This window comes from Acomys minous, assembly GCF_964271855.1.
Source record: "Acomys minous genome assembly, chromosome: 4".
NCBI classification, from domain to species: domain Eukaryota; kingdom Metazoa; phylum Chordata; class Mammalia; order Rodentia; family Muridae; genus Acomys; species Acomys minous.
The window spans coordinates 130,151,583-130,171,821 of NC_140486.1; the positions used below are offsets into that span (position 1 = coordinate 130,151,583).

Genomic DNA, 20,239 nt, shown 5'->3' on the forward strand with positions numbered 1-20,239 from the left:
TTCAATGCCAATGCTCATAGTCAGATGCCAGATTTAACTCAAACTGCCAGAAATGAATCCTTTATGAAATCTCAGTGTGGCACGCCTTGGCGATTCTGTAAAGATGTTTTGTGTGCTTGCAAATTAAGGTCAGATGTATCATTATTGCAATCTTCAATAAATGGCCTCCTAATGCAATTATGGCTGGAGCTGGGAACAGAGCACTCACTCATGGTTATTTATTACTGTACTTACTGCTAATGAGCTGCTGTTGCAGGCTGATGCATCCGAGGACAAGATCCAAGCAACTGCTCTCCTGAAAAAATGTGAGATGACTTCATGGTGTGTGCTGTGGGCCTAGCTCACCTGTGTGTGTGTGTGTGTGTGTGTGTGTGTGTGTGTGTGTGTTGAATGTGTATGTGTGTGTGTGTGGTGTGTGTGTTGAATGTGTATGTGTGCACATGTGTCTATGTGTGAGTGCATGTATTCATGTGTGCATGCATGTGTGTTTAGAGTGTATGTGGTGTGTGTGTGTGTGTATATACAAATTTCTTCTTACATGTTGTGCTGTTTTATGTTTCTGTGAAACATCCATCACCCATGCAGACCACTGTGGACATCAACTGGCCACTAAGATCAGTGGCTGCCAAGATTAAGTGACTTATAATCACCTTGGAAATTGTTGCCCTGTGTCTTTTGATTTGCTTAGACTGGGAAAATCTGGCCACACAGAAAAAAAAAATCATTATTAATCAGAATTCAAGGTGATTCTGACATAAACGGTATAAATTGTTGCTGAGACAGAAACAGCTTAGAGAGCAGTTTGTACTCAGTCTAGTTTGGGAAGTTCCAATATTCTTTTCCAATCTATACTGTGTGCAAATGTGTCAGCCTTTACTACTCAGGCCTGTCCCTGCTACACGCCGGTCAGGGCAGAGGCAGCAGCCATGCTGTTTTCAAATGCCTCTGACCTTTGTATGAATTGGTTTCCGGTGGTGCCGACATTCTGCACAACATTTTCACTGACTCTTAGAGGGTTCTAGAAACTGTGCACCATAGCAGGACCACATTTTCAGGGCTGGCCCATACTGGACATGAACAGGTCAGTGAGCAGGGGAAAGGAGAACAGGCGCTGGACAACAGGGAAATGCTAAGTAACAAAGCTGTGTTTGTGGAGCCGCCATGGCAGGCTCGCCTGAAGAGGGCGATGTAACCCTGAGAGCTGGCAAGTCTGCAAGCCAGGCCCAGTTGCCTCTCTCCTCGCTCCTCCTTGGTTAATTGTTGGAAGAAGTACAGGTGACTAGGATCACTGAGGACTTCATGAGACTCAGGCTCGCTGGGGATGGTGTGTGTCTTTCGAGGGAGGGTAGAAAATGACAAAAAAACAAAAAACAACAACAACAACAAAACAAAAACGTTAAGCATCTCAGAACAGCTTAATACAAGTCATCTGTTCTGGGGTTGAATTTAGCAGTATTACATATTAGCAACTTCCATTCTTAATATTTTTAAGAGTATATCATCCTGTGCATATCTACTTTAATTGGAAATTGGATGAAATTTACAATTTCCAACCCCGATTCTTTATGTTTTACAATTCCATTCTTTACATTATATACAAAAACTCCAGAGTAGAAAACATTCGTAATGGAGCCCTATTTCTGTTTAAGAGAAGAATACAATTATTGAGTATTCCAACTCTACAAAGAGCTGAGTGTTACAATAACTCTTACAACTGCATTGTTAGAAATTGCTCTATTTAAGCTGGGTGCCACTAGTAGTGCACACCTTTTAATCCCTGGCAGAGGCAGGTGGATCTCTGTGTGTTCCAGGACAGCCTGGTCTACAAAGCAAGTCCAGGACAGCAAAGGCTACACAGAGAAACCCTATGTTGAAAAAAGAAAAAGAGTATTTTTTATTTTATTTTATTTTTTGAGGCAGTGTTTCTCCGTGTAGCCTTGGGCTGACCTAGACTCACATTTTTAGACCAAGTTGGCCTCGAACTCACAGTCATCTGCCTGTCTCTACCTCTTGAGTGCTGGGATTAAAGGCGGTGGCACACACCTTTAATCCCAGCACTCAGGAGGCAAAGGCAGGCAGATCTCTGTGAGTTCGAGGCCAGCCTGGTCTACAAAGTTGAGTCCAGGACAGCCTACACAGAGAAACTCTGTCTCGAAAAACCAAATAAAATAAAATTAAAGGCAAGCACCACCATACCCAGCCAAAAAAGAAAAAAAAAGAGTATTTTTAAAGAGGTAAAACAATGTATACTGGCTGACTTCTGGCTTCTATAAAAGAGTGGAAGAAACAGAGACAATTGAGGAATTCTACTGAATAGGAATGACCTCCATTAAGGTATATTAACACGTTAAAACCCACTCCTTTGCAAATGCTCACTTTTGTGTATGTGTGCACTTTGTTTCGCATTTGTAGCTATTTGGTGGTTTTTAAATTGTATCTTACATCTGTGCCATGCATCTCTTCAGCCCCTAGACTGATGAATACACACCCAGGGTAGAGGCAGCATCTGGAAGCCTTAATGAGCTATAAGCTTAGCACTATTCTGAGAATCTAGAAACTAGAAACTCTTAAATTGAATTCTTATTCCAGGAGACGCTTGTTGCTTTTGAATTATGCATCCATCCCCATATTTCTTATTTACGGTTTTCAGTAAGGCTGTGGCTAAAGACGTGCCCTGATATCAAGGAATTCTGTGCAACTGAGGTGCCTGGTATTCCTCTAAGCAGAATGCAGGCCCCAACTGGTTCCTGTGAGGGCTGCTAGCATGTTATTAAGCCTGCAGCTTAGGTTGAACAAATGGGAGCAAACGCTGTGTATGCCCAATGGACTAGCAGGGTTTGGCCCAACTTCAGTCTTCCTTCAGCTGTTGTGTTTGGCACGTCTTCAGATAGGGTGACCAGTAGGATTCCCATAATTTTTTATGATCTCTTGATCACGACACTGACAAATGTTGCTGTCAAGGCAACCGGAAAATTCTGTTTGCCCTGCCTTGGTTATCGAGGCGGAGCAATCATCGCTGTTCAGGTGCACAGGGCCGCGTACCAGCAGAGTGGCCTTACACAGCTGCTCGTGTATGGATGGAGTGTCGTGGGGGAATGAATCCTGCCTCTTTATTTCCTGTCTGAGGTGAGCTGCATTCGTAATGCCAGACCATGGATAGAATTCTGCACGCTGGTTGGCCTTCAGCGATACATATTATGTGCAGTAAAGCAATTATAGGAAGCGTAGAAATAACTTTAGTGTGATAGAGTAAGCTTGAGTGTGTAGCAGGAGAGCAGGGCAGGCATCCTGAGACCTAAGCGGAAGAGAAGGAATCTTGCCCCACAGTTTTGAATTTGCATAATGCATGTGATGCCATCTATATAAACCCGAATTCTCCTGTAAAACGGCCACTAGCTCTAGACAGTGTGGAAGGCTCTTACCTGGGAGCTTTGCTTCAAATCTCTGAAATACACAATAAAACTTTTTTTTTTCTGTAACTTGTTGGAAAAGCATCGAGTTTTGCATTAGCAAAGTGAGGACTTCCCTGAGGTTTTGTAATAGTGAAAGGGATGCGAGACGGACGTACGAAAAGCAAGTGAATCCAGCTGTGAATGACATCGTCACTTCACTCACGTGTGACTTTTCTATGAGGAAGAACTGGATACTTTATTTCCCCATGAGTGTTAGATGGGGACTTTACATATTACCTTCCCTAAGTCGGTATTAAGATGTGATGTTATTTGTCACGGGCGTGTGAGCATGCGTGTGTGCGTGTGCGTGTGCGTGTGCGTGTGTGTGTGTGTGTGTGTGTGTGTGTGTGTGTGTGTACCCGTGATGTCTTTCAACTTTCATAGAATCCTAGAATATGGAAGCACAAGGAATTTTGAAAATAGCTTGGTACCTCTTTTCTACATAAGGAGGCCGGACCTGCAATATAAAGACGTGGCATGGCCCGTTATTCAACAGCTATTCATTCATTCCGCAAAAACTAAGCTCTGACTTGCAGTGTCCCCAGTGTGGGGAGACAGAGATGAGGACTACCAGGGTCTCCCTGCCAGACAGTAACAGGGCAGGATGGCCAGTGCTCAGTTCAGCACGCGAAGGAAGCTGCTGAGGAGCAATGCCCTGCTTGCAAGTTGGCCCTTTAGCATTTCTTTTCCTTCTGTTGTCTGTGTGAGGTAAACAAAAAAGATAGCTGGTAGTCTCGGTTGTGCCCAAAGGAAGTTAGAACAATTGTTTCCCAGATTCGCTATTCAACTAGGCAAGAATCCAACTTCTACTCCAATTCTTTGTGGGGGCGTGGGCGTGGGCGCGGGGCGTGTGTGGAGCGGGGCAGGGAGGGGTAAGATGCTGTCTCATGGAGGCCAAGCTCAGTAGCTGAGGAAGACTGAACTTCTGGTCCTCCTGCTTACGCTCCAGCTGGTAGCTGAGATTTACCAGCATGCATTGCCACACCAGGTTCATACAGTGCCCCGGGTGGGGTGGGGTAGGTAGGTGGGGGTTGGGGGTGAGTGGGTGGTGTTAACCCTGCAGCTTCCTGGGCGCTAGGCAAGCACTCTGCAAACCCACCTGCTTCCCTAGCTCTTACTCCTGTTCTTGAGCTCTTGAGCCTGTGGAATATGAGGATGATTAGCTCCATGTCCCCAACTTTTCAATCGACTACTTAGCGTTCCACCATTTTTCTCCCTAGAAAGTAGTCACGCACATGCCACCACGAACGGATCCACAAGGATCCAGCTCCGTGAGTCATGGAGAGAACAATTTGCGTTCAACTTAAAAAAAAATTCACAAAAACACTACAACAAAATGAATGAAAGCACGAAGAAGCCACCTGTGTCTCAAATGATAACGCTAAAGTTTGTGTTTGTTATAAATAATGCGGTTTGTTCATGCCCACTTGCAAAGAAGGGACCCTCATTGTGCACGCACACATATACAAAACAAACAAACAAACAAACAAACAAAAAAACTCTGCCTTCCTTTATGGATCTATGTAACAGAGCCATGGACACGCACACATGATATGTACACGTGTCCCAAGGCTAACATAGTCGATATTTGAACCTTCACATGTTAGTTCTAAGGAACTCTGGGTCCTTGGGTCTGGGCCATAGGCTTCTCTTCTGCAGCCTGGAATCTACCCATCTATCTACTCTTCGGACTAGGCAGTGCCATTGGGTCCCCCCCTCCCCCTTCCCCTCCCCCCTCCCGCTGCTACCCGCCCCAGCATAACTTAAGTCAGACTACCCTACCCAAATGTTCTCATTCTCGGGGGTGCGAATCTACAAAACCCAGTCCCTAAACTCCACAGCAGACCAGTAACATAATTTTCTAACATTCTCCCATCTGCGTCCTCAGAGTCCCCTCCTCACGGCCCTGGCACCAAGGGGCTGTCATCTCCCTTTCTTACTGACATCGCTCATACTCTAGGTAGCCAGGCCAGGCTTCCGCATCCCCCCCAGGCCTGCTGACGGAGAAAACCACTCATCTTTGCCAGAGGCGTTTATTCTGCATTGTATCTGTGCCATCCGTTAGTAAATTCTAGCTTGTGAATCTCTTTCGCCTTTTATGAGTTTTAGCTTCAGGCCAGTGACTAGGTACTTTGAGAAAGGCCTTATAAGTCTGAAAGAAATACGACAGGGTCCCCTGTCGTCGTTGTCGTCGTCCCCCCAGCCCCGCCCCAGAGTGTGAGGCGACCAGAGAACTGAGCGATATCTTTCTTTCACTAGCAAGTCAAGATGTGTCTGCCTCTCTCCATTTCAGCTTAAGCGGTACAGATGCCAGGAAGGAGGGAGCTGCTGCCAGACACAAAACCTAGTTATCGCCCTAATTAACTAGGGTCTTCTCTATGAACTTAAGTATTTGGAGTAACAAACCTGTGTAGGACACTTCCAGTTTTAAAACGAGTGTGGGAGGGTGGGGGGTGGGGGGGAGGACACTGCGGTCCCTAAGCCAATGGAGAACTCACAGGAAAGTCGGGGGTGGTGTGGGGGGGAGAAAGCGCCTCCCTGCACTGGCACCTCAGTCTGTAAAGGGAGAGGAGAGGACCCAGAGGCCCAGCAATAATCCAAGTGTAAATCCAAAGGCTACTGCTATTGGCAGCTGTCTCAGTCGCGATTCCCAGAGGCAGGATCTAGAGGACTGCTCCACCTAGGTGTCCCGAAGAACTGCAGCGGCCCCCTCCCCCGCGCGCGGGAGGGAAGTCGGGACGAGGTTGGCCCTCCTCGCTCGAGTGTCTGGGCGTGGGCCCCGCCGCAGCTCCGCGGAGCCTCCGTGTCTCCTGCAAAGGGGGGCGGGGGAGCCCTGAGCTGCGGCTTCCTCCCGCGCGGAGTCTCCTGCGCACCGCCGAGCAGGACGCTAGCGCCAGCCGCGTCCCCACGCCGCGGCGCACCCGGCCTTCCCGCCGCCCCCAGGTAACTTTTCTGCCCTTGGCGGCCGAGGGGCTCTGAGGGGGGTGAGGGGATCGTTCCCGAGCCGCGCGGGGCTCGGGGGCCGGTGCGCTGCACCCGCCACGCTTGGCCTCCGGCCTGAGGGGCCTCTGTCCGAGCCCCGGCCCTCGGGGGCGACCGGGCCCCGTGCCCCTCTCCGGCCATCGTCACGGATCCCAGGGCCGGGGCGCCATGTTCTGAGCCTGCGGGGCTCGGAGCGACACTGCGGCGCCAGGCAGGGGTGGTTGTGCGCGCGGGAGGGGCCGTGCGCCCCGGGGCTGCGGCTTGCAGCTGCGTCCGTGCCCGGTGCAGGCGCGGCGGGGCTCGGAGCATCCCGGCTCTGCAGCGGGGACGATTGCTTTTACGTAACTTGCCTCCTTTCCCGAGTAGGCAGCGTCCCCAGGCCGGCAGCGGGCCAGCCCAGGTTGCTCCGGGCCTGGGCACCTGCCGCCCGCCCGCCCCTGGGACAGCTCCTTGCACCAGGCGGGAACGCGCCCTGGCCTGCAGACCGACACACCGGGGCGGGCGCGGCTCACCTGGCGCCCTCCGGGCCGCGCGCCGCCCGAGAAGGGTGGGTGCACGAAGGCAGGGGGTCGCTAGAGTGGGGTCCCTGCTAGTTGCGGCTGGTGAGCCTGGGCTCCTGCACGGGGCAGGGGGCTTGCTTTTCGGGCTCCCCTCTAATCGGGCCCTACTTCTTCCCCTTCCCCCTTCCCCCTTCCCCCCTTTCCCCCTTCACCCTGTGCCAAGTTCACAGCTTCTGCAATGCGGTGGGTGTGGTTACCTCGCAGATTTTAAGTGTGGTCCTCCTCGTGGTGGAAGCTTTCTTGCCCTTTCTTTCTCCTTTTAGATTTACCGAACTGAAGTTTTCTTGGGGGGGGGGGGTCTTTACCCTCCTGTATTTGCAGACCAGGGTTCAAGTTGAGAAGGATGCCACAGAACAAACAAACAAATGATAAAGGGAACATGTGGTATTAATTAAGCCTGGAGGCTGGGCAGTCCTGAGAGGGCCAGGCAGTTGTGCTAGTAACGCAATGCTTCCATTACGTGTTTAAGTTGGAGTTTCAGCTTTTTCTTTTTCTTTCTTTTCTTTCTTTCTTTTTTTTTTTTTTTAAACATTGCTTTTAGGGAATTGCTTTTGCAGACGTCCTTGGCTGCGGTTTCCAGGGGGCCCACTTGGGGGTCTGTGGGGCGGCCAGATGTTCTGGGGTTACTCGTGGTTAGCATAACTACCCAAGTAAAGGAGGCATCAAATCCGGTGCTAAGAGATACTTGTTTTTGCATCTTATGCTGCGTTTTAAAGGCTCAACGAACCAAAAAAGAAAAGAAAAAAAGAAAAAAACCGATGCAACTCCACCTATATCTGAAAGCCACGAATGCAACACCCTTTACAGCAAAGTGGGGCATCACACTGGAGTACACCCTGAGGACAAGGGGGTGCTGGGATGGACGGTCCCTGCGTCTTGACTCAGCAGTGGTGGTTTGCTGCTGTCTTTTAGCTGCATGTTCATTGTGGCACTGACTTTTAATACTTTAATTGCTGTAACAAAGTTATTGAGAGAGGAATTACTTTCTAATTTGAAGAAGCACGCCTTTCCTTTGCTAATTTCCAAGACGCCGATGAGACAAGCTGAGTACTCAGTAACTTACATTATGATTTCCCAATGGTTTAGAGAAGCTGTGCGGTGAGAAAGCCAGAGCCACCGCAGGAACTGGCCTCGCTCAGCAAGTTCCTACAAAACACGGCAGCGCCAGTTCTGAGTGGCCACTGCAGCTTGTGAATAACTTTAGGCCAGGGCTTGCAGAGCGCAAGGTCAAAGGCCAGTGTCCCAATGACATGTTTACATTTAATTTTTAAGCGTTTCCTTAGGTGTACCTATAGCTTAGATTAGAAAGTACATTTGTCAGTTCTTGTTCAGCGGTTGGACCGAAGCCAACTTTGACTTGTGTGGAAATACAAGATGTCTGGATCAGATGTGATTGTAGTGTGGGTGTGTGTCTGTGGGTGTGATTTTATATATGTGTGTGTATTACATTTATGTGATTATCATCATACACATGTGTGACTATGTACGTAGATTATGTATAACTATATATGTGTGTTTTTTTTTTAACAATCCAATGGCAAAGCACATTGAGGGCTCGCGGAGATAGAAGAGAGGTGACCACCTGTGTCCTCAGAGAGGCACCATTGCTATCCTCTCCTGGCTGTGTGGGAGTGAGTGTGGAGGGGTCCCCACGGCAGCATCTTCCCTTGTAGGGCGTGCATTCACCGCTTTAAGTCAGTGATCTAGACGCTCCGCAAAGGATTAAGTGAGAATTCGGGCCTCCCATGCCAGTGAAAAGGGACTCCAGAAGCGGCCTGGAAATGGTTTGTTTTGGTGAGATTCGAGCATAATGAGGAGAATTTTCCTAAGCAGAGCACCCTGGGCACCTTTAGCTCTATTTTCCTGGTCTTTTCCCCATCACAGTTCTTCGCTTTGAATGCCAGCTGTGTTGTGGAGTATGGACACCCCTGATTGAAACCCGCGAGGAGTCAAGTTTATCTTCAGCACCCCTCCACTTAGAGAGATCCTCAGGGGTCCCATTGCAGGGCCCCTTCCTTTCAGAGGTGGCTGACTTGCTGGGAACTGCTCAGGACACCCTTGGAGGGCTCTGCTGTCTCTTCCTTTGTCCTGGCTTTGAAGGATCCTGTCCCCAGGAGCAGGGCCTGGAGCAGTGATGTCATCGCTGTGGCAAAGGCTGTGACATCACTATGGCTCAAAGGAAGCAAGGGTGGGGCGGGCAGAACCATGGGAAGCCTATTGCTGCCTTTAGCAGCCTGGTGAATGAATGGGATGCGCACGCTGAGCCACACAACAAGGTATCAGGTATCCTACGGATGTAGGAGAATGTGTCGCACAGATCAGAGATTTTTGGTGAAGTAGTAAAAGTCTGTTGACTATTTCTGTTAGATAAGAAAATACTATGTGTGTGTGTTTTAAGGGTCATTAAAAAAAAAAAGTAAAGAACCAGAAACTTAGCGTTTTAATTTAGTAAGTCAGTAGTTCAACCTGCTTATACTAATAGCATTCATTGTACTTATATTTTGGGTTAGATTTTTGGGAGTGGTCTTCAAAATACATCTATATTGCCTCCTGAGTTGGCAATGCTGTCATGTACTTTTATGTGAGGCACTTGCGGTTTTGCAGCTGGGGAAAAATAGAAAAGCTAGAGGTTTCGCAATCACAGGAGATATCTTTCATGACTTGGGAGGTGATTAATTTCCATTATAACTTTGATTTATTTGCTAATATTAGTCTATAACTTGACATTTTTAATCCTTGTAGAATTCTACTGTGGAGACGCGTTTCATCCAAATTAGTGTGTGATGAGGGGAAAGCGGAGCACTCGGGTTCAGAATCTGTGAAGTGCATTTGCTGTTCTGTTGAGAACTTAGCATGATCTCAGCAGGAAAGGGAAGAGCTGTAAACGAGCTGCAGGCATCTTCTGTGTGGGTCTTTGCTACCATGGCTGCCATATTTTTCACCTTGATGTGGTCAGGGCCTAGGGACCCGGCAGGGCAGTTCCTACTAGTGGTGCGGCTATCCCAGGACACACTTCTGGAGCAGAGAGAAGAAAAAGACTTGAGGGCAGCGGGGGTAGGGAAGTCTAAATTAGGTGCCGGGACTGCAGATCACTTGTGAAATGTCTTCAGTACTGGCTGTTAGACCTTGCAATGACTGGTTAAATTGCACACTGTGGGACTGGAAGCTTCTATTAGCTCCAAACCCCTAATTCTTTTGTAATTTGCAGGATGGAAGAAAGGCTGACAACTTAATTTTCAGATTGCTGACATTTTGATACATTGTTCTTATCGACTTTCTTACAAACCACACACATATGCAGTCACACAAGCATATGTGCCCACAACACACACACACACACACACACACACACACACACACACACACACGCATGCACTCGAAGGGAGGGAGGTAGCCTTGTGGTAAGCCTAGAAGACAAGTGCATTACTTAACTCTTTTCCTGTGTTTATTGCTTTCGCTCCAATCATGAGGGCATAGTTTGGGTAAGGACAAATTCTTCCTGGGCTGTTATCACTGACTTAAACAGTTGTAACTCCTAAAGCATTCAGTAAGTATTTGTGGAACTAAATAAATAATTTTGACATGTTGCTTAAAAAAGAAATGCTACAGAAGTAAGTATTCCTACTGTGTGCAAACTCTGAAGTGCCTGGTCTTACTGTGTGCACAACTCTGGTCATGCTTGCAGCCTTGTTTTTTAATAGAAAGATCCTCTTTGTATCTGCCTTGTTCTCTCTCTGTGGCTTAAGTTGTGGAGGACGTCTCCTGTGTGGTCTTTGCAAAGATGGCTGCAGGTATCAAGTTTATCAGGGAAGAGCAAGGTATTAAGCAAAGAGGGGATGTTGCCTTTGAGGGGAGGACTGTGGGCAGCAACTCTAATTGGTGTCAAGGAGAACCAGTCTGGGGGATGCTCACTCAGGAGAGAGACAGCTAGCTGGTGGAAGGGGGACAGGCTGAAGAGGCTCAGTGCTGGGAGATGGTTCTGTGCTACTGGTCTTGCCTGTGATGCAAAAGGGGAAAAACCCCATATATATGCATACATATATGTATATATTTGTGTATATATGTATATAATATACAAGACATACATATACATTATTTCTTTATATATACACAATATATATGTATAATGTATATTATATATCAAGATATACATTATCTATATACATATATACATTGGATTCTCAAGAGTACGGTTCCTTTGCTCCTGGTGACACGCAGGTTGGTAGCATGCATCCATGCTCCTGGTGTCACGCAGGTGGTAGCCTGTATTAAAGTATCAACAGTGATGACTGAGCCAACATGAGATGTAGTATCTGTGTATAGTGATTTTATAAAAACCCAGATGGTTTTGTTTTGCTCATGTTGTTTCTATGTGTTTAACACTTAAATAAGTCCGAAAGTTCTTTAAACCAGTGGAAATTTAAATTTCTGGTTTTAGAAAATGCGTGAGTCATAGCTTAATTGGATGAGTACTGTGTAACTTAATGTTATCTCATAACAGATGATGCCATAACCTATATAAACATGTTTTGCCGCTCTTATGAGCTGTGATAATGATCTCTCAATGTACAAGAGCCCGAGAAAATTGGCTTAAAACAAGGAAGTATTTATTTTGACCCCTTGGTTTTAGAGAATTCAGTGCCTGGGTTTTGGCCTTTGGACCTATGGGAAGGCAGCACGTTATGACTGGAGGTCTGGTGGTGAAAATTATGGCCATAGGAAATAAAAGCATAGATGTAGAGGAATTCTAATTCAGAACATGGCTGCTCTGGCAAGAGATCACATTCAAAGATCTCCTAGGTCTGTGTGATCTGGCTGGAATACAGACACACCTTTAATCCAGGAGACAGAGGTAAGCAGACCTCTGAGTTCAAGGCCAGCCTGGTATAGAACAAGTTTCAGGTAAAGAAAAGTTTAGGTCCAGGAGTGTTGGTACACACCTTTAATCCCAGCACTCAGGAGGCAGAGGCATGCAGATCTCTGAGTTGTAGTCAGTGCTGTCCAGGCAGCTCGGTTGAGCCAGGGAGTTGAGAGGCGGTGCGGGGGAGCTGAGTTCATGGCAGTTCAGTTTGTGGAATTCAGAGGCAGTCTTACCAGGAGAGTTTTACAGAGACAGGCTGAAGAGAGAACAAGCTAGACGCAGGAGAAGACAGAAGGAGCCGGAGAGTGAGAAGGAGCCAGAAGATTAGAACAGATGGCTACAGTTGGTGTGAGGCTAAGCAGAGCAATTCAGTCAGATGCCGAGAGAGAAGCCAGATTGAATCAGTCAGCCTGGAGAGGAGTCTGAGCCAGAGCAGCTGAGTTGAACCAGCCAGCCAGAGTTCAAAGCAGCTAGAAAGGGTGAGCTTATTCAGCAGTAAGTCTCAGAGGCTGAAAACATTCTAGTCTTATATTAGATTGTGTGGAGGCTAGAAGCTTCCAGGGCCAGGCGTAGGTCAGCAGAGCAGTAAGCCTTCGAGATGACAAGTACGTCAGGGGAATAAAAGATATTTTTACAGAGAGGGAAAGGATCCTAGTATCACCTTTGAAGGAACTCTCCCCTCGGCCCAACTGCCTCAAGTTAGGCCCCACTCTTTAGGGTTCCAGTCAGGCCCCAGACTGGGGACCAGTGCTTCAAGAGTGGGCCTTTGAGGACCCTTCCAGATCTGAAACATAGGCCGTGTGTGTATATGGATATTTTGTCTAAATACATGTCTGTTTACCATATGCGTGCCTGGTGCCCAAGGAGGACAGAGAGTGTGGGATCCCCTGGAACAAGATGGTTGTGAGCTTTCAAGTGGATGCTGGGAACCGAACCCTGGTCTTCTATGTGAGCAGCCAGTGCTTTAAATGTAGAACCGTCTCTCCAGCTCCAGCTTACATGTCTGTAATACCGTATGCTACAGAGTGCTTACGATTGTGGCCTTGTGTGTGTGTGTCAGGTGACTTGTGCTTGTTAGATGCACCATCTTGTAGGAATAATGTGCCCTTTGTTTCCTGTTTTTGACTCGGCATTTTGACCCTGGTAGATGGTTTGGTTTTTATTAAGATCTTCTGGGAGCCAAGAGCCTAATCATAGTAAACTTTGCCCTTCGTTTCAGGGAGCAATAGTGAGAGATGACTCTAAGAGAGTGTGGCCGGCTGTGGAAGACTTGGGTGTGCTATGTCATGAGGAGCCAGTGAAAGGGTTTGGGTAGGAGGAAAACTCCGTTGGGTGGTACTCACAGGGTGAGCCAGAAGATGGAGGAAAACTCCGTTGAGTGGTACTCGCAGGGTGAGCCAGAAGACAGAGGGTCTAGGTGGGTTTTTCCTTATTGAACTAATCCTTTTGTTGTTGTTTATCTCTCTGTGTTAGCCTTGGCTGTCCTGGACTCGCTTTGTAGACAAGGCTGGCCTCGAACTCATAGTAATCCACCTGCCTCTGCCTCCCAAGTGCTGGGATTAAAAGTGTGTGCCACCATGCCCGCAAGAGTGAACTAATCCTTTTTTTAAAGAAATTGAGACTAACAATTATTCTTTTCAGAGGTTGACATCTTGGCAATTAACTCTTTGTATGTATGTAGTTGGAGATTAAATATTACTTCTGGATCATTAGTGACAGAAATGAGATATACAGAAGATGAGAAATTGTTTATCCCTCCAATCAAAACATCTTCAAAAGCCTTCATTTCATATATTAAAAATGATGAACTCTTACTTTACAGTGTTCTCTGACAGCACTGAAAACACTCTGGAGATTTTTCACATCTACAAATTTTTACTCATGTTCTTTTCTTTAATGATAAACATTTTCTCTTGGCCCTGCGCAGTGGTGGTGAAGGATCATTACCTTAATGATGATGACTATTAGAAGCCATCTTGTCCAGCCCTACATCTCTCTGGTTTCCACACTTGTCATCGCCGGCTTCTAGCCTGCACATTGGAAAACATCCAATTATGTACACCTCCTTGCTATGTGTAAAAGTTTAGTTTTTAAAAATGAAAACAACCAGACTTCCACTATGTATTCCCCAATTTCTCCCTTCAGTTTTGATATCATCTCTTCATAGAGGGCTGATCTCACTTTGCTCACTGTAAGCCTGAGTTCCTAGCTGCTCACTGTCCTGCCCAACCCTGCACCTCCTGGCATGCCCAGGGGCCAGCAGACCTAGTGTGTGTGTGTGTGTGTGTGTGTGTGTGTGTGTGTGTGTGTGTGTGTGTACGAGGAGACCCTAGGTACCAGAGACAAAGACTTAAGCTTATGACTTTTTCTTGTTTCAGTCTGAATCTTTCCTGACTTTGTCCTCTTTAATACAGTGGTAACAGAGGTCAGTCCCCAGTGCACAGATCTCATACAAGTTCTGCAGACAGATTGGCCACTCTGTTATCCATGAGTGCAGAGTCTTCAGTTTTTGTACCATCGTGCTAACAGCAATGGTGCTAACAGCAATGGTGCTAACAGCAATGGTGCTAACAGCAGTGGTGCTATAAATTTCTCCCAAACCATGTTAGGGAGTTTGTGAATTCACAGGCACATTTGAGTTGTCTGCTTTGACGCTAGCTATTTGTACCTAATGTTTCTTACGTCACAGAGATACAGGGTTTGGGACAATTAAATTACAGAGAATTATTCCCCCTCCCCCGTCCCTGTACCTTTGCTTGTCCCCTTCCTGTCACTGTCACAGAACACCTAGGTTGACCAGCCTAAGAAGAAAAGGTTTCTTCTGACTCATGACTTCTGATTTTAGTTCAGAGTTGGCTTGGGGATGTTGCTTTGGGCCTGTGGGAAGGCAGCACCTGGTGGCGGGAATGCATGGCAAAGGCAAGCTGTTCACCTCACTGAGGCTGGGAAATGGGACCTACCTCAAGCCCTTTAAGGCTGAGTCCCTGCCAACCTGACTTCCTTTCACTAAGCCCCACGTCCTAAAGGTTCTGCCACCTTCCAATAGTGGTGCTGGCTGCTAACCAAGGCTTAAGCCTGTGGGTCTTTAGACAAATGGAACAGATTTACACTTTTAGCTTAAAACATTCTAGGCGTGGTGGCGCACACCTTTAATCCCAGCACTCAAGAGGCAGAGGCAGGTGGATGTCTGTGAGTTCGAGGCCAGCCTGGTCTACCAAGCGAATCCAGGACAGCCAAGGCTACCCTGGAAACCCTGGCTTGAAAACCCTAAAAGAAAAAATAAAAAAGACATTTGACATTCTTGAAATGTGGATAGTAGCAACACACAGGGAATAGCCATCTTGTTAGATAAAGAAAACGCAGTGAGTTAGAGGAGGCCCGAATGGAAGAAGCATCCGCTGACGGGAGCTGGCTGTCCAGTTCATCGCATCTCTGCCGCAAGGTTGATTTGCTTGCTCTGAGGTGGCGACGGTGCTGCCTGAAGGGTCCTGTGAGAAGTGTGACGAGACGTGTCGGGGTGTGGTGAGAGCAGGCACAGGTCATACTTTAACATTTTTGGTACTAGGTATTGTTTTCCCACTTTGTTAATGGGGACAAACATCAGGAATTTTGATCCAAGGATGACTCCCAAGAATATAGGATTTCGTGGTGTTCTGGGTAAAATTCCCAGGATGCAAAAGAGGATTCCCTGGTAGAATTGTAGAGTTTTGTCAAGCAGGAGACTCCACATGACAATACACATTGGCAAAGGGCAAGACATAGTGGATTTTAAATGCAACAGAATTACCTGGGGGCAGTCAGTGAAAAGGGAAATTCTAGGGGCCACTCGTCGATTCCCCTTTGGTGTGACCAGAGTGGGGTCCAGGCAACTGTTACCCAAGAGTCTGGTGGCTTCTGATAGAACTGGATCCGGACCACATTTGAGGGATGCTCAGTGACTCTCTAGCTTCCTGGCTGTGGTCAGGTAAGCATTTGCTCTAGGAAGACAGTGCACTATACATTAATAGTACTGATGTTTGTGAGAGAGTTACACATTGAGCAAAAGCCCTGGCCCTGGACCCAGAATGTCTGGGTTTTGTTACATGGATGGCCTACTGGTCTACCACTTGTAACTCTTACTGCCTCAGGAAACTTTGTAAAGTTTAAAGAAGTAGAGTAAAGGCTGGATTTTCTTATCTATTAAGTAGGAAGGATAGCAGTTGGGTAGCCAGGTGTTCAGAGGGATTAAATAAGAACTGTAAGGAAAGCATATGCTCTTACTATGACTGCATTTAGAGTTAGTTCTGCATGACAAAGAAGTGAAGTGATCCTGAAGATGACATGGCAGTCTGAGTGGGTAGGGTCATATGATCAAAACTGGCTGGGGAATGCTCAGAGGTGTCAAAGCATTTGCCTCAAGTGTTTGAACCCCTAAGCTGGGGACCTCACACTGAGCTGTTTGGGTCTTGAAGGTATTCTTGGGCCTTACAAAGCTCTCTTATATAAATGGAACTCACCGGGGTCAGAACTTTTCACTGCAGATGTTGTATCTGGTGTTTTTAGTGCCAGAGGTGAAGTGGGCAGGATACACTGTGGTTAGTATTTTCCCTTTTATTTATATCCGGAAAAGGAACACATACTAATGTGAGTCACAGTGTCGGGCCCTTAACATCACCATATCCTACATCCATTTGCACCCATTTGTCCTTACAACCTGTCAGCCTTTGGATCTGTAGCTATCAGTCCACGGGAGCTTAACTTTTCTGAGTCTGGCCCTGACCTGCAGCTGAGCTGTCACATCTATGAGATGTCACCCACATTCAGGCACTGGCCTTTCTTTTTCCTTTCCTCTGGGCCTCATCACCCTTCCAAAATGGAGACTGCCTCTATGCATGCAAAGAAGAAGGTTCTTGAAAGGTCCTGTGGTGAAGAATAATATATATGTATATGTATATATATATATATATATTAATAAATTGAATCTCATTATCTCCCCCACTCAATTTTCAGTAAAATATTCTGTGGGAAAACTTCTAATTGTATTGGCTTGCCATCAGACCTTGATTTCTGCAAGATCCCATTTAGGAGTTGGATTTCAATTTGATGTTTTTCTTGCCTGGGGCTTTTCCTGGCTAGAATCGTAAAATGTCTTATTTGGTCACATTAATGTAGTCAAGTACCTGTGTTGCTGGTCTGATCAGAGATGGCCCCGTAGGCTCCTTACCTGAGTGGGTCTTTCCTGCCCTTCAAGAGGAACCAGAGCCAACTCTAGAATTATCTCGTCTCCAGATGATTAGTCCAAGTATCTCTCAACCTAAAGACACAGAATACGCCAAGCCCATCTTTTGACTCAGCTTCCTTCTAGGCTAATGTTCTTCTTCTTCTTCTTCTTCTTCTTCTTCTTCTTCTTCTTCTTCTTCTTCTTCTTCTTCTTCTTCTTCTTCTTCTTCTTCTTTTCATCCCTTGGATGTGCAGGGAACATTTTCACATTATGATTTGTCCCAGCAGGATGATCATTTGGCCATTAAAAAAAAAAAAGATTCGCCAGCTGTACCTACCACCTCAAGCTCTGAGGACCTGAGTTCAGATCCCCATTAGCCATACAAAAAACTGGATGTGGTGGCATATGTCTGTAACCCCAGTGCTGGCGGGCCAGTCTGACCACTTGGTGAGCTCCAGACTCAATGAGAGAAACCCTGTCCAAAAGAAGAAGATGGAGACAGACTGAGAAAAGACACCAGCTGTTGACCTCTGGCCACCATATGCATACACACACACATGCATAGACGCACACATGTGCACCCAGACACACACACACATACATACACACACTAGCAAATTCATATATCACTCATAGAAAAAAATGTTAAAACATTAAAAACATGTGCTAAAACATACGTCCACACCGAAGAAAAAATCTGAAATTTATGTAGAAATGAAACACAATGCGGTTTTGCAAAGCTTTATTTTTGTGATTGTTTGTTCAAGCACCAATCTGAAATGACCATTTAAACAATTTTATACTGTCTTTGAAAAAAAAAAAGTGCTTCCTTAGATTATTAGAGGATGTCTTAGCTTCTGGAGGACGCATGTTTGATAGTGTCACCCAGCAATCAGTAAACCCACGAACACATCCTGTGTTCCATCACTGTGTAGCTTTATGCAAAATGCCTAGTTTTAAAAGCTTCACTTTTGTTTTGTTTTGTTTTTAAATGCTATCAAAGCAGTCGGAGCTCTCGCCATCAAGCGTCAACCCTTAGATAAGTCAGTGTGTGAGCGCTATGCCCCTGGTGTGTACTGAGTCATGATGTCAATGCCATTCTTCAAGGAGGAGCTGAGGTTGGTGAAGATGAAGAGAGTGGCTGAGAAGTGAGCTGTCTGTCTGTCTAGAAGGATAATTTTAATGCTCCCTGCCATGTTAGTATAGAGGCAAGGGTGTGATGACCCTAATTACCGTTCCCAGAGATTGCATCCATCAGGGGAGTTACTACAGTGGGATAGATAATTGGGGGGAGCGGGTCAAGATTCTTGTTGGAGGCCTCGGGAGGGGCTGTGAGATGACGCCTAGCAGCCCTGTCAGTCTGCAAGCCTGAGGGGTCCAGCTAAAGACGGAAGCTCAGAGTCACTGAGGTAGGAAGATAACCACAGTCATGCTCACCAGGGATGGGGTAGCGTGGAAAGGGCGTGTGATGGAGGGACTGCAGAAGAGAGCACAGGGACAGGAGGCGTGGGACGCTTGCTCCAGATGGAGTAGGCTCAGCCCTCGGGCATCCTGATGGTACCTTGAGCGCATCTTTCTCTCTGTCCAGCATGCTGATGGAGAGACACCAGAAGGCAAGCAGCACTGAGCAGGGTACCACTGTGCGGGACACCGCGGTGCAGGGTGTGTACACCCCATTCATCCACATCTCTGTCTTCTTTTCATCCTCAGGCCCTTTATTCTTGGGTGAGCTCCAGGCTCTGGTAGCCTGTGAGAGGAAGTCAGTGGGGGGTGGAAACATCAGCGCACACAGCAGGGCCAGCTGGACACGCCAGGAGACCCAAAGAGAAGATTAGAAATGTATTTATATTAGGGATAAAATGCCGTTTTAATTCACCGGGGGTTTTGTTTTGTTTTAAGGGCTTGGTTGGGAAGCAGAATGACATTGCCGAAAGTCCAGACCTCCTATGTAGACGAGGAGTTGCACTGACCATCGGACAGGCAGCTCAGCCCAGAGTGCTGACCACAAGGCGTGCTGCGTTTGCTTTCCTAAAGCCCTTTTATGCTCTATGCACAGTTACAGAGAACTGGAGAAGCGGAGACACCTTCTACTCCCTGTAGTTTGCTCTTTTTCTTCATAACAAAAACTATTCAAACAGTAGCAGGATGTTCGTGGTCACAGCTGACCAGGACAGACATTGGCTTGGGGTTGCCTTGCCCATGGCTTAGAGATAAGGGCCCTGGATTCTCTTTGAGAACCAGCCTGGCTAGTTCTAACGTACTGGGAGATCGGGCTGAGAGCGTGGTAACTGGCTCCACACTGGACAGCCAACTCGGGTGGACATTCCTGGAATTGCTTCAGTCACCAGCTTTCCCCTCCTCCATCGCCCCTACCCCCTGGGAAGATACCTCTTCCTCTGTCTCTTCTCTGGACTGGATCCCTAGGTTATCTGTGGCATTATTTTTAGTGCCTGAAAATATTTAGTATGTGTGTTTCTCACAGCTGGTTCTTTGGTTTGGCGTCATGATCAGGATCTGCACATGTTGCTATCTGAAGGGCTGATATTTTGCGTCGGTAAATTGAGTTAACTGGGAGCTATGAGTCATGTCGGACTCAGGAGGACTGGACTTGCCAGCTCCTCAGGCCTGGAGACCACCCCCCTGGCCTCTCCCCACACACCCCCTCCCCGCAGCATACACACAAATCCTGCGCTCTCAACTCTCATAACCCTTTGCCCCGTTTCTCCTTCCTGCTGTCCACCCACCCCAACTTAGCCCTGTCTTCTGCTTGCTTTTCGTCCTGTCACTACATGTTTTACTTATTCTGCCTCCTGAGTTATCCATTTGTTTGCTGCCATAGCTACCCTCTCTCTTGCTCTTTAAAAATTGTAACAAGTTTGTTTTAATGCAATTTTATATATGTATATTTTAGGGTTGGAGATAACAGGAGAGAGAGAGAAAGAGAGGGAGAGAGAGAGAGAGGAGCAAGGATATGATTCACATAGGGCCTTGCTTACTCTAAGTGTCACTGACCTCTGCATCTTCAGCCCTCAGTAAGTATTTAAACGAAGGAGTTCACAATGTGAAAGTCTGATAAGCTTATAAAAGGAAATAACCCTTGATGTTTTCATGGCTTCGTTGAAAACCATTTGAGTTTAGATTGTAAGTAATACCTCAGTGTGAGTGTCTGGGGAGGAGAGCTCCT

At 46.9% G+C, this 20,239-nt stretch overlaps 1 protein-coding gene across 18 annotated transcripts in view; it reads left to right on the top strand.

Moving 5' to 3' along the window:
* Positions 1 to 20,239, top strand: part of EPB41L3 (erythrocyte membrane protein band 4.1 like 3) — a 146,985-nt gene that overhangs the window by 18,524 nt on the left and 108,222 nt on the right. The window contains exon 1 of one of the 18 annotated variants that reach the window (XM_084780499.1): positions 5,998 to 6,395. The exons of 16 other annotated variants lie outside the window; for them this stretch is intronic. The gene's annotated coding sequence lies outside the window, so the exon portion shown is untranslated. Of the gene's footprint in view, positions 1 to 5,997; positions 6,396 to 6,869; positions 6,982 to 20,239 lie in introns of those variants that run through there. One more of the 18 variants, XM_084780500.1, reaches the window with a different exon arrangement.